The sequence below is a fragment of the Mytilus edulis genome, chromosome 3 (genome assembly GCF_963676685.1).
Source record: "Mytilus edulis chromosome 3, xbMytEdul2.2, whole genome shotgun sequence".
NCBI classification, from domain to species: Eukaryota; Metazoa; Mollusca; class Bivalvia; order Mytilida; family Mytilidae; genus Mytilus; species Mytilus edulis.
The window spans coordinates 46,637,419-46,653,629 of record NC_092346.1 but is presented as its reverse complement, the minus strand read 5'-3'; the positions used below and the strand labels follow the sequence as shown (position 1 = coordinate 46,653,629).

The following is a 16,211-nucleotide window of genomic DNA, read 5'->3' as shown; positions in this document are numbered from 1 at the left end:
TTAATAAATAAGAAGTTGATCAAGAGATAAATATGAAAAGCTTTATACAGCATAGCATGCCCACATAAATTTATACAGCTCTGATTTGAAGTTCACATGAAGAATGTGACAGTAATGTCATGAGAGAAAAATGTGACGAAATTTCAATTATGGGCATAAGCATATTTGATTAATAAGAAATTGATCAAGAAATGAATATGAAAAGCTTTGTACATCATAGCATGCCAACGCATAGCCTAAAAACAAATTCAGAAAGCTTTGATTTGAGATCCACATGACAGGAATATCATGAGACAGACAGATATAAGGACCTGATGGCCAAACAGACAAGGGTAAAACACTTTACACCAACCTCCAAAGTAGGGGTAAACAAATACCCACTTAAAATCAATGGTACAGGACAGAAAAGCCCTTACAAGAAGAGTTTCCGAATCCAGATATAAATTATAAGGATAGTAACATTGACTTTAATGGAAAAATGGAATATATTTGTAAAAAGGAGAACATGCAAAAAAAGGAATCAAGAATCAAAAGTCAAAGAAAGACCAAAAATACCATGGACAACAAAAAGACAAACAAACGATACGAGTCAACACTAAAGAAAAAACTAAAAACAATTGAAAAACAAAAGCCACAGCAAAATTTGGGCAACAAATTAACTTTAATATTCTAAATTTGAGGCTTTTGAAGTTCTTTTTTTTTATTAACATTGATACTGACATGAAACATCAAAATCATGATGCATGTGTTTGGTTCAGAAAACAGGTAATTTAATTGTAATTAAAGTTTGTGTTGTCATATCATTTCTATAATTTTATTTCAGTATAAACAGATAATAATCATTAACAAAACTTATAACATTCTGCTTATACAGTATCTGGAATATTTCAGTATAAACAGATAATAATCATTAACAAAACTTATAACATTCTGCTTATACAGTATCTATATCTCTGCACTTAATCGTCAAAGGTTACATAGTTCATATTATTGCATCTTATACATTCAGTTATCTCAAAGATTTATGCAAAACGTATTTTAAGAGGTAAAATATGCAAAACAATACTCAGTAACTGACATTTACGAGTTTATTTGATTTTGAAAGAACATTTCATTTTAACTGCTGAATATAAACCAACAGTAAATATTTCATAGATGTTAAAATAAAATGCTTTGTAAAGTCAAACGAACTCATAACTAATAACATAAACAAAGTAAACTTATGTAGAATTATGAAGCAACACAAATTTTTGTACAAATTTTGGTAACAAAGAATTATTCAAAACAATCTTGACATATAGTTGAACATATAAAGAATGAAATATTTTTCATAGACTATGATCCTTATATCATTTTCATAAAAAATATGAACACTCATCTCAATGAAACCTATTTTCAGTGATCCAATATATAACAATCATCAACCATCAAGATATTTATCTTTGAAATGACCACAATAATCTTTGACAAACCTGAAATGTAGTTAAAACTAATAGATTGTGGTATTTTCTACAGGATTCTCAAAATATCAGTCAAATTAAGGAACAAAGTTTGTCGTTTTAAACTTTGTCATCTCAAACTTTTCTTCTTATTCATGGATACTTTTCTTCTCAATAATTCTTTTGTTTTAATAATTTTCACTTATTATACATCAATCAGTCAGTATTCCCCATAACAATTAATGCACTGAGTTGTGTTCTTAAAAGTTGAATACCACACAAATGTATTGACTCTAATCTTATTTAATTTTGATGGTTCTGTCCAGCTTTCGCCACCAATAAAACTGACCTCCATGAAATAGCCAGAAGTGTTGAAAGTGGTGTTAAACACCTATCAATCAATCTAATCTAACATCTTTACCTTAGCTTATGGCACTACATTCATCAAACTCTTAAATAATGCATTTATGTCAGGCATTTGAAATGACATAAAGTTCTACACAAAAAACCTGATAAAGACATTGCAAAGGCCAAAGCAATCCAGAAAATAAAATATTTATCTATATGTAAAATCAATCATTAATAATTATCACAGTGATCAACAAATAATCAAATTGTTTTATAATACCGGTATATAATATTTTTTTTATGAATCTATATCAACAAGTCATCCAGTTCTTTCCATAATACCACAGGTTCTGGATGTTTTCTCTGCTTTAAATAGGCATCCATCTTTCCATCAAATAAACCAAAAATTCCACCTGTAAAATACTTTTGGTTTTAATTTATAATCAAATTTGCATTATTTCATAAGTCAGTTTGAATACCTGTAATCACTTAAGCAACACGACGGGTGCCACATGTGGAGCAGGATCTGCTTACCCTTCCGGAGCACCTGAGATCACCCCTAGTTTTTGGTGGGGTTCGTGTTGTTTATTCTTTAGTTTTCTATGTTGTGTCGTGTGTACTATTGTTTTTCTGTTTGTCTTTTTTTATTTTTAGCCATGGCGTTGTCAGTTTGTTTTAGATTTATGAGTTTGACTGTCCCTTTGGTATCTTTCGTCCCTCTTTTAGTATATACAAATTGAGTTCACAGCAATAACGTGAGGAAGTTTCATAACGTTATGTTTTATAGGACAAGAGCTTTTTTTTTTTTAATGAAAACCACTCTAAATTTGATTTTACTCAGCATTAAATGAAAGTCTGAAGAACTAAATAGATAATTAGAAAACTAAGGTTCCAACTCTCAGCAGAAAAAATTACCAAAGATTGCTTTTGCTAATCTTAATAAAGGTTCCTTTTGGTCAAACAGCTCCTAACTTTTTTTGCATAGCTTAACAGCCCTAGCATTGAATGTTCCTGATGAAGCCGAAGGTAAATCCAGAAAGGTATTTAAGACTGAACAAATCTATAAAGAGTTATCTATATGCCAAAGTGAAATTGGTTAAATAAGATGATGAAGATCTTAGGTACAAACACATACACTAAAGATCTGCTAAAATCATATAGCCTTATAAATGTATAGACTATATACCTGTATCACCAAATGATTCACTTTATCAATTTTTAAAAAGTTTCAGTTCAAATAAGCCAGTCAGGAAGTTTTCCTCTGTTATTTCTAGATGTTTGTTATTGTTTGGGGAAATTGGTTTCAAGTATTTACCTGTATGTATGAATAAAATTCTGTTTCCTTGGAACCTATCTGGATTTGATGAAAGTTCTTGCACTAGCCCATTTGCTCCTTTACCAGTGTAACAAGGATCTAATATAATACCAGTACTTCTACTCACGGACTGTATAAATTCTAAAAAAAAAATACTATTAAAAAGTAAAATCACAAAAATACTGAACTTAGAGGAAGATCAATTGGGAAAGTCCATAATCACATGGCAAAATCAAATAACAAAACGCATCAAAAACGAATGGACAAGAACTGTCATATTCCTGACTTGGTACAGGCATTTTCAAATGTAGAAAATGGTGGATTAAACCTGGTTCTATAGCGCTAACCCTCTCACTTTTGTAATGACAGTCTCATCAATTTCCGATATTTTTACATTGATGCGTTAAATAAACAGACACAATAAATATAATAGTCAAAATATGGGTACATCAGTCATCATCGTTTAACAATTTTAAAAGGAACAATTTAACAGAACACAAAAACATCTACTATCTACGAACACATTTATTGAGTGTCTGACGTCAGAAAATTTTATACGTCACATAAATTTGTCGTTCAATGTGCGTACATTAAATTACATTCTTGGCATGGGCTACTGCTTTTCATGGTTTTGTGAATGGCTTTCTGAACTAATTATAAAACTGTAGACCAGATTTTTTAATTCTCATAACATTTAGTTTCGATGAATGAAAGTAGACATCCAATGATTGATGATATGTGATGATGAAGTGTTCATTTTCCATCTTCGTAATTGTCATACATAAAAAATTGTATTAAGCTTTATTACTATTTTATTTCAAATGAATTAATTAAAAAATTGAAAGTACATCTGTACCATTTTTTTTACGTTATTGTTTTCTTTAAGTGACAAGCTTCTGGCCAAATTAACACCTTTGATGATCATTTATCCGGCAGAGGACATTTTAGCGCATTGATAGGACATTTTAGCAAAAAAAAATGGACGTTTTAACACCAAAGTAAAACGCATTTTAGCACCAGATTTTTAACCCATTTTTGCAAACATTTAAATTGTCAATGCCCATTTCGGCGAAATATTTTAATAAATGATATATAATAAATAAAAGACTTTAATAGAATCAAGACATGTCCATTAAAATACACCACTTAAAGTCTAAAAGATTAATTCAAATGTTAAAGTCCTTTGTTGTCTACAATTTATATTCCAGATTAAATACAGCACTAAAAGTCTAAAAGTCTAAAAGGTTAAAATAAATTGATAACAGTCTGTTCTGGCCTGGAATTCCTATCATAGATAAGGTATGTAATGGGCTCTGGATATACCCCCTGCACAATACTGTTGATTTGCATTACAAATTGTTCTTTCTCTTGTCTAGATTGTGGTGCACATTCGTCTATACCTTATATTTTTATATATGTTGTTTGCAATTTGATAATAGAATACAGAAAAACATAAATAGCTAGGTGACAACTATAAAATTGCTCATTATAATGGACATGGAAAGACTCTGAACCATTATTTGTTCGCTTTGAATTACACGGAACTTCTGCCAAAAGCTCAAGTGGGAACATAGAACCTTTAGTTACATTGTAATAGTATTCGGTTAGATAATCTGCAAATTCGACACATCTCTTATTGTGTTTCCATGATGAACATATAAGCAACTTAAATATTAAACCAGAATAAACTACTGTTCATGGTTATAGTGAAGCAAGCATTTATTCAACAATATAAGTTTTCGGTAAAATGGGCTATCGATAATACAGGTGAATGGATTAAACCCGCGCTAAAATGTCCTCTAGTAGTTTTTAAAAAATTGCTAAAATGTCCTTCGCCCCATTTATCTGCTGATTTTTCAAACTCAATTTAATAAGTGTCATCACTTCTGATTACAAGTGTGCCATATTTAAAGTGTTCACTTTGCAATTTCCTCCAATTGAGACAATGTGTGAGCATAGATGAATCAGATAATTTCCTCAAGCAATAATTGAATAAAAATTTTTTATTTAAAGTTGTCAGTAACGAAAGACGTACAAGTAAAAGAAAATGAACACCTTATTTGCAATGTCCCACAAATCATAACGTAAGGTCGTTAAACAACATAATTTTTTTATGATTATTTACAAGATTCAAATTTTTCACTTGATTTTTTTGGGGTACAAACCATTGACAGTTTGCAGTAACAGTGAGGGTCTGGATGATGATCCTTCATTTCTGTATTCTTTAAAATTTTAAGTAATTTTTCTCTATTTTTTTTTATATTTAATGTCCATTATTCTCTATTCTATATATATTGTGTCCATTTTTTTTTATATTCATAAAATTTCAGCACTAGATTATTCTTTGTTTTTGGGGGGAGGGGGTCTATTTTCCCAGTTTTCATGGATGGGATTGTGAACTAAATATGCAACAAGAATTGTACATATTTTACTTTAAAAACCTAAATTGTACGACTTTTTTTATCATGAAAAATTATTTTTGATGAATGAAAGTCAGACACTCGATGATTGATGATATGCGATGATGAAGTGTTCCTTTCCCATTTCTGATTTTTTTTTCTCAAAAAACTTAAAACCACAATTTTAGAAACCCACCACATTTTGCTCAATCCATAAAAATTGATAACCACAAATAAAAGTACTTTCATAGTATGATGTTCAACATGAAACGAAATGGTTAAAGGTTCTTGTTTTACTTGTTCTACTAAAAAAGATTCTATTTACTGCAATAAGTATCTATATGGTGTGTCACATGAGAGAATAAAAATTGGAGATGTATGAAGATGAAGACTCAAATATATTTTGACGCAATTATTAGAAATGTGTTTAAATAGAGTTTACTTAAGTGCAAAATTTCAAAACAGTTAATCTTCTTCCTTAAGCACTATAAACAAGTGTTTAGTACTTTTTTTTATCTGCTAATTTCAATCTAATTTTAGCTATAAATTAAACAAAGGGAGTGATAAGCTCCTTTTAGATTGAGTTGCTCTCTCTGCACTATTGAGAAGTGTTGAAAATAAAGTAAGCTTGAGAAAACAAACTTCCGGACTATGAACGATTATTTTTCAAAAGTATGCAGTTCAAAAAAGTATTTTAAACTTATTATCAGTAACTTTCCATCTTTCCTAATTTTTACAAGATATCTATGAACAAGTGTTTTAGACAGAGGATTTTTTTATACTTCCTAAACTTTTTAAAAATAGAGTAAAGTTTTAAGGCCTCTTTTAACGAATCTGATGATAAACATTGTTTGAGGTTATACTGAATTCTTCATGACTTATGAGTCCTTTTCTAGTAATAACTTTGTATTTAACTCCGCAATGCATAAAAATAAATTTAATTGATTATTTCATATAATTATTAAGGCTATCCATCTAAAATAGCCACCACCCATCTTATTTTAATTAAAGTCCCTTCAAACTTTCCCATTCAATTAATTCTGGAAAAGCCTTAATATAAGTAAAATGACAATCAGTGTATAAGCAAGTAACTGGTTTCAATATTTCTATTCTATTTTGGAATAAAGACATTTAACACTTAATATACAACTACAAACTGAAAATATGTCCCTCAATATATATTTTTATTTTATTAACAAACCTTGTTCTTCAGGAGTAGATAAGCCATACCCAAGTCCTATGTAACCATCAACAATATCTATCATGTCATCGGCACAAACTGAATCACCAAGTCCTACTTCATTTAATGCGTCGTTGATGTGATCAATAATTGATTATTTGTTAACGCAAATAGTTATTGCATGGATTCTGTATCAAAAAAAAAGTTTGGGTAACTAAAGATAAATATAACAAATTGATAAAAACTTGATTTGTTAAAATATACGTTTATCTCTATTTTACGAAATTTTCCTTTTATCTAATTACTGACTGATTATTTCCTGCTCAGAACAGTAGAGTGATATGAAAAATCAACACTAGAAACTAAGGGCGCATGTGCCGTTTTTAAGGTAAATATCAACATCATCATTAAGCCAAAATTTGACTGTCCCTCTGGTATCTTTTGTCCTTCTTTCAAAAGAGAGATAAACAGATTTTCATTGGTCATCTCACATCAACTGATTTTCTTATTTTTGCTGTACTGGACAGACCTTTTATTATAAAATTCTAAAAGTTTCATATTTCTCTACAAATAAAATTGAATAGGGATTCCACAGTCAAATAACAGTTACTACCACTTTTACGTTGCAATGACAGAACCTATCCTCATTTACATTATGTATCATATCTATCCTCAATAAGTTAAAATTTAATGATTTAAGCAGTTTAATATAACAATACCTGAGTTTTGATTGGTTTAGATAGTTAGCTATAGAAAGTCCTGCTGCTGTTCCACCACTTCCACAGGCAAACACAATATCATCAAAATCTTCTAAAAGTCCCTTAAAATTGTTAATATTACCAATAAGACAGAATTCATTTATTTTCATATAAAATATAAATCAAATACAAACACTGCATGTTGATTTAAAAAAAATAAGCATTTTAAAAAAGTGTTGACAATACATTATATGCTTTTTTTTTTCATCCTTAAGTCTGGAACTGATAATTGTCTCTCATAGTTGAAGGGTGTACAGCGAAATATAGTTGCTAACATTTACGTCATTTGATTCCTAGTGAATAGTTATCTCATTGGCAATCATAACACATCTCCTTATTTATAGGGGCTTTTATGGCCAAGTGGTCTAAGTAGTTACTGCTGTAATCACTAGCCAGTCAACACTGAGGTTGCGAGTTCGAACCCAACTAGTGTTGGTGCACTTGACTCCAATCTTAATGGACTGGGAATGTAAGTTTTCCTATCAAGGTTGGTGGTTTTTCCCGGCATTCCGGTTTCCTCAACCAATAAAAATGGTCTCCAAGAAATAGCCCAAAAATGGTGATTAAAAGTGGCGTTTAATACACAAACAAAAATCAATCTTATTTTATACTCTCACTCAAGCGACTGACATATAGTTATTTTCTCACAGCTTTTCTAAAACTGGAAAACTATGAAGGACTAGACTATATCAAAAAGATAATTAATGGTATATGTGCAAGGTTGAAACAGTATTAAATATAAAATCATCTAGTACCATATGCATATGCTTAAAACCAATTCTTTGATAGAAATTGTGAACATATATTTAAGCATCTCTGAATACCTGAGAAATCATTTCTTGGAATGCTGTAAGATAACCATATAATCCAACAACATTAAATCCACCAATCGGTAACAAGTAAGATTCTTCACCTGTTTCATTCCTATAGAATAAAATAACTGTCAATGGGAGATAACTCCAATCAAAATGTCCTTATTTATAGTTGTTAGTTTTCAGTTTGATACATATATACACATAAACCATGTATAATACTAATCTTTTTGTACAAATGTTTCACAGGCACTTGTCTCTAAAAAAATATTCCCCTTTTTCATTCCTATGAAATAAAATAATTATCAATGGGAGATAACTCAAAACATAATTTCCATATTTAGTTTCTGTGTGATATATACACATATAACATGTATAATAATAATCTGTTTGTACAAATGTTTCACATGCACTTGTCTTTGCAAAAAAATCCTTTACACCATATATTAAGATATATAGGAAATTTGTTTTAGAGACAAGTGCTAGTGACATGTTTAAAATAATAAACTGTTATCACAGAGATATGTCTCGCCTTTTAGTAATTTTGATTATGCAAATGTTGAAATCAAATTAGCAATACTTTAACATCTTACACAAGTTATGAAAGTATTCAAAGTCAATGAACCATGAATCAGCTACTTGGCTAAACATTCTCCATGCAAATGAGATGTGCCAATGCTTATACAACTGCATACTAAAGACCATCATTATCATTGACTTATTATAAGTCGATTCCAAATCTAAATACAAACATTTACTAATAAACTATAGAAAAGTTTCAAAGTCAATAAGAGGGGGTAGGGCTATATAATCTCCATGGAAACAATACTTGCAAATGCCAATAAATTTGCATACCAAATTTCATTGACTTAACATTAGCAGTTCATCTTAAAGTGATCTAATCACAAACTAATACATGTAAACTTAGATAAGTTTCAAAGTCATTACACTTTGACTGAGAGGTGAGGCCAAATATTCTCCATGGAAATGAGATGTGCCTATTCTCCATGGAGAATATTTGGCCTCAACCCTCAGTCAAAGTGTAATGACTTTGAAACTTATCTAATGCTTATACAACTGAATACCAATTAACACTTGCCTTCCACGAATGGTTCCCCTTGAATTGACCTAATCACAAACAAATACATGATAACTCAGAAAGAAATTCAAAGTCAATAGACCATGACTATGGGGGCGGAGCCAAATTATCTTCATGGAAGTGAGATATGCCGATGCTTACACAACTATATACCAAATATCATTGACCTACCACTTGTGGTTCCCCATTAACTAACCTAATCACAAACTAATACATGTAAAATAAGAAAAGGTTTCAAAGTCAATAGACCATGACTTAGAGGGTGGAGCTGAATTATCTCCATGGAAATGAGATATGCCGATGCTTACACAACTGCATACCAAATATCATTGACCTACCACTTGTGGTTCCCCATAAACTGACCTAATCACAAACTAATAAATGTAAGATAAGCAAAAATTGTGAAGTCAATAGACCATGACTGAGGGGGCAGGGCAAAATAATCTCCATGGAAATGAGATGTGCCAATGCTTATACTACTGCATACTAAATATAATTGACCTACTACTTGTGGTTCACCATAAACTAGACCTAATCACAAACTGATACATTGTTGACGCCGCCGTCGCCGCAGCCGCTGACACCGGAAACAGCATACCTATACCTTGCTTTTTGACTCCGTCAAGGCGAGTCAGAAACCACAATGAATTTCTCTACTTCAAATTTCATTAGTTCCAGGTGTGAGGAAGTGGATGATGATTGCACAAGGAAGAACATCAGTACACAGTTAGAAGTTTAGTTTCACATTTTGGCCATGATGAATATATTAAATATGAAAGTTTTTGTACAATAAAATTTATATTTAGTTAGCTGAAGATTAATATAGCCTTCCAAGAAGGTTTATACAAACACAGCAATTGTTTTTCACATGTTTTATCTGCCATTTTTCTGTTTAAAAGTCTGTATTTTCACATCCATACCGCCCATAAGTCTAGAAATTATTGTAGTGTTTTTCAACAAAACAATGACCCTCACACTTTCCAATAGAAGTTAATGGAAAAATGAGATAAAATGGATATAATTTTTTTTTTACCTCTGGATAGATAAATGTCTATGGTTTCAGGAAAGGTATCACTGTAAAAACTTACTTGATATGTGCTGCTAGTTTTTCCATCCTTGGTGTTATGTCTTTCACATATCTGCTTGTCTTTGGTACTAAATACATACTAGCACCACTCATTTTGTCCAATAAAACATTTCCTTCAAATGTTACATTGGTACTGCAATCTTTGTACTCAAGTTTACCAGTCTTAGTTTCTATTGACTCCATTGTATAAGGCTGTCAAAGAAATAACTTTACAAAATTGTTTAATTCTTCTCTTGTAAAAGCATTTCAAACATATAGTTGGTATATGAGATGTTAAAAAATATTGCAAATTTTAACAAACAACTTTATTTGAACAATTGTAAATTTTCAATTAAGGTCAAATGATATTTTACTAATCCAATCAAATAAAATCTATAGCTAAATATTGATTGTCTCTATAAAGTTACATTCATCATTTTTATTAATCTGTATTCAATCTAAACCTTTTCTGTCCAAAAAATATCCAACTTTTGTGAAGAAAATTACAAACATAATAATGAAAATAGGTTTATATAACACAGAGAAGGCTGAGAGACACAGGACAGTACCTCTTTCTAAGCATTATTAATCCGTCATCCCCCTCTTTTTTTTATAAATAAGTTATAAATACAATCACCTTACCACTTCTGGACTTCCTAACAGAAGATGACACTTCAACCCAAGCTGTGCTGCAGCTACTGCTGTACACCTGGCAAAATTAGACTGCATACCACCATAAGTGATTACATTCTTACAGCCTTGGTCAATGGCATCAGCAAATAAAAACTCAAGTTTTCTGACCTGGAAAGAAGCCATTGATAATTCAGTACCTCTCTAAAAATTTAATGTTCAAAATATACATGATATATGCTGTAAATTCAGAAATAATTGCATGCATTTTTTATTGCAATTTTTAAAGAAAGTCCCAAGTCAAGAGCCTTTGGCCTTTGTTAGTCTTGTATTATTTTTTATTTTAGTTTCTTGTGTACAATTTGTAGTTGAGTATGGCGTTCATTATCATTGAACTAGTACCGCATATATATTTGTTTAGGGGCCAGCTGAAGGACACCTCCGGGTGATAGAATTTCTCGCTGCATTGAAGACCTATTGGTGACCTTCTGCTGTTGTCTGTTCTACGGTTAGGTTGTTGTCTCTTTGACACATTCCCCATTTCCGTTCTCAATTTTATTAATGCATGTTAGATATTGTGAAACCTGCATAGCAATATCTATATCAGATATCAAAATGTGAGTTCTAATTATTGCGATACTCACCATCTGCTCACCCGATTGCATTATTTGCAAAAATAAAAACCATGCAATAATTTCTGAATTCCAAATATTCAAGCATTATTTCCAAAAGTTTTATTTTTGCTCATTTCTTGTCATCTTTTTTAACTACACCTCTTTATTATTTCAAGAAATTGATTGGATTTTGTTTGTATTTGCTATATCATATATTGTCAAGTGTCTGGTAATATCAATAAAAACTTTTTCATTTTTATTTGTGCTTATTGCCATAACATGATACATATCTGATGATTAAGCCCATTTTCAACTGGTTTTTTTTAAGTTGGTTATGTAATGCTGTTACACTACTGTCCATTTCGGAGGAGAATTTACCACTTACAAACATATTTAAACCATATTAACCCCACATGCTTTTTATTTCTATCCAAAGTAAATAAATTGTATTTGTAAATTGTTCCCTTCTGTCATAAATGTTTTTCTAATAAAGTTAGATGTTATTCAGCTTAAAAAAATCTGGCATTTGTTTCTATTTTTTTTCTTTTTTGATATGCAATTTTGTTTAGTAATCATATAGCTTGCTTTACAGTATTGGATTTGCTAATTTTTAAAGCTGTATAGCAAATGATAGGTGTTTCCATCCATGTAAATTGGTCTTAGGTTGAATGTTGTTTCATTGAATATCATACCACCATGACCACAATTCCTTACTTTTTATCAAAATATGACAAAAACTCAATGTCCAGATAAGCTTAAAGGTAACAATATCAACACACCTTATTACCTGACAATGTTGACCCTGTCAATATCAACACACCTTATTACCTGACAATGTTGACCCCGTCATATCATCTCTCTTAATGTAAACTTTAAAACCACTTGGTACATTTGGAAGTCTCCACTCATGGATTGGAGTATTCATATTACCAAGCTTAAAAAAATGAAAGACATCTTTTTGTCAAGTTTTTTCAACAAAATTCTAGATTTATATTTTTTTATACCATACTAAACATACATATCCAATTAGTTAAAGAACATATTAATACAAATTCAAATGAGTTGAATTATAGACTTGCAAGCAAATAATACATCAACAACATTTTTTTTTAGCTAATTTGGATTTTGAACCAAACTGACTGCTTCTAACATATACATGTTTTGATATTCTGCTTTTTATACAAAAAAACTATGTCAATTGGACATGCTTTGATACTATATATGCCCTTGAATTTTTACTAGATAACATTTTTGTTCGCTTTGGGGATTCCGTATATCTTCAGATTATCGGAATTCCAATGGGGACTAACTGTGCATCACTTATTGCGGACCTGTTTTTGTATTGCTATGAATTACAATTTATGACAAAAATAAGCAAAGACCCATCGAAACAGCATCTGATAAACAAATTTAATAATACTTTTAGATATTTGGATGATATTTTGGCTCTCAATAATAACGACTTCAGTATGTTTATTAAAGAAATTTATCCTGTTGACCTTACTTTAAATAAAGCTAATACTAACAATGACCACTGCCCTTTCCTCGATCTTGATATCTATATCACTAACGGAAAGCTGAATACTAACATTTATGATAAAAGAGATGATTTTTCATTTCCTGTCGTTAATTATACATTTTTAGATGGTGACGTTCCCTTGTCACCATCTTACGGTGTTCATATATCTCAACTTGTACGATTCGCTCGTGTATGTAACAATGTTTTAGATTTTAACGAGAGAAATTTATGTATTACTGAAAAATTATTACACCAGGGTTTTCGATATCACAAACTAGTCAAAACATTTACTAAATGTTATCATCGGTATAAGGACATCATTCGTAAATATAGCTCAACATGCAGACTTCTTATACGTTCAGGTATTTCACATCCAATTCATTATGGAAATATTCTTTATAAAGCACAAAGGTGTCAGTATTCACCTCAAAAACTAACAAAACCTTTGAATAGACTTATTAAGAAGGGATATAGTTACGATACTGTCGTCAGGTCATTAAAGATTGCATATTTTGGCGTTAATATTGAATCACTTATAGGGTCTTTGCATCGGAACTTAGCACATTTATTCAAAAAACAGTTGTTGGCATGGCACGGGTTATGTTCTTCTCATATATGTTATGATGGTGTGATACTAAACCCCTAACGGGAAGGATTGTGCCTGATGTTTATATGATGAAATCATAATCTTTCAGTGATTTTAATTGAAGTCTGGAGCTGGCATGTCAGTTAACTGCTAGTAGTCTGTTGTTATTTATGTATTATTGTCATTTTGTTTATTTTCTTTGGTTACATCTTCTTACATCAGACTCGGACTTCTTTTGAACTGAATTTTAATGTGCGTATTGTTATGCGTTTACTTTTCTACATTGGCTAGAGGTATAGGGGGAGGGTTGAGATCTCACAAACATGTTTAACCCCGCCGCATTTTTGCGCCTGTCCCAAGTCAGGAGCTTCTGGCTTTTGTTAGTTTTGTATTATTTTAATTTTAGTTTCTTGTGTACAATTTGGAAATTAGTATGGCGTTCATTATCACTGAACTAGTATATATTTGTTTAGGGGCCAGCTGAAGGACGACTCCGGATGCAGAAATTTTCTCGCTACATTGAAGACCTGTTTGTGACCTTCTGTTGTTGTTTTTTCTATGGTCGGGTTGTTGTCTCTTTGGCACATTCCTCATTTCCATTCTCAATTTTATTGAAACAAAAATAGGCATATCTAATAATTTTTTTTATAATATTGAAGCTGAGATTGTAGCTTATGCTCCTTTTGAGTGTTTTAAGATCTTGTTAAAAATTTGTGTTGTAATTGTTTGTTGAATAAACTCTTCCGTAAAGCTTATATATTTTGCTATAAGATATCTTTTATCTCGGGTTGTTACATAAGCCAAAGGCTTCTACTTCTACTTTTTAATGACTCAAATTGTCCATGACCAGTCATGTAGACTTTTAAATAAGATAATCTGATACTGATAAACAAGATAAAAAGCATCATGTGTGCAGCAATATATAATTTATATATAGCATTGATATAGACAACTTTTGAGTTCATTGATGCATTTCTGTCAAAAACTTTGTGTTAAATGAACATCATTCATCTTTTATAATTATTTGGACTACATGTAGCATTATCCTTAACCAGCAAGTGCCTCTCCTTGATTTGTGTTTGTTATCTTTTTAAACTTTTTTATCTGTACATTGTACTATCTGACTGTAGATGCTTACCTCCACAAAATATTTAGGAATGTGTGACAGTCTGTTACACCAGTTTGGTGGCGAAAATGGTGTCAAAACTGAAGCCATGGTGCCAATTGGATGTACAGTTTATTTTGTTTTAGGCAGTAAACATCACTTTTGCAAATGCTGCTGGTTGAAACATTGAAACATTGAAACATTTTATTTCACTAAAGGCCTCACATGAGGCATGATAGTACAACAATATAACAAATAAGATATAATGCATGAACAAACATATTTACAAATGCATGAATAAATGGGAAGGTAAATATCATTTATAAATTGACATTACAATTTTACAGAACTTGGCTTAGCCAACAAGAACAAATTTATCTTTGCTGTTCATTAAATTACAGAAACTCATAGTATTTTTAACTTTACAAATATCTGCAGGCAGAAATTTCAGCCTTCTGAACATATGTATGTTCTAAATAAAATGAGTTGTTTTCCTTCAATAGTTTTTGGGATTATCTCTATTTGTTTGGCCTCGGGTCTTTTCCTAGACATTTACTTGAAACCATTCTGAGGGGAAAAATGAGCAATCATCACCCGTGTATGAAGTTGAGACTTATCGACTGTTGTTTAAGCTCTGAACAAAGTGTTTGAGTGAAGGTGCCATGCCACCAAAATCCTTTCAAATCAAAGTTCGATAAAACTAAAAACGAAAAGTGAAGCAATTTAGTGACAAGATGGCGGGAAACTATGAATTGCCAAATTTGATAGGCAGTGGGACTTTTGGCCAAGCATGGCTTGCAAGAAACAAAAAAGATAATTCAAAATGTGTGATCAAAGAAGTAAATATTCTAAAAATGTCTGAAGGTGAACATGATCAAGCTTTGACAGAGGTTTCAGTTCTAGCAAGATGTAAAAATACCAACAATATAAAATCGTGATGCCTTTGTTGACGAAGGGTCTCTTAAATGAAGGCAACAGTAGTATACCGCTGTTCAAAACTCATAAATCCATGGACAAAAAACAAAATCGGGGTAACAAACTAAAACCGAGGGAAACGCATTAAATATAAGAGGAGAACAACGACACAACACTAAAATGTAACACACACAGAAACGGACCAAGCATCAGAAGAAATCCCACGAGAACAACAAATATAACATCAAAACCAAATACATGAATTTGGGATAGACAAGTACCGTGCCACGTCTTATCGCAATGTATTAAAATAGTCATGGAATATGCAGATAACAAAAACATATTTATAAGATAACTAAATAATTCTTTATATTGGTATATATTAATTTTAAACATTTCAAAACAAATAAAAGAAATTATAGATAT

General features: G+C 31.0%; 1 pseudogene; it reads right to left on the bottom strand.

Moving 5' to 3' along the window:
* Positions 1–566: 566 nt before the first annotated feature.
* LOC139516642 (uncharacterized) lies at positions 567–15,052 on the bottom strand (annotated as a pseudogene).
* Positions 15,053–16,211: the final 1,159 nt, after the last annotated feature.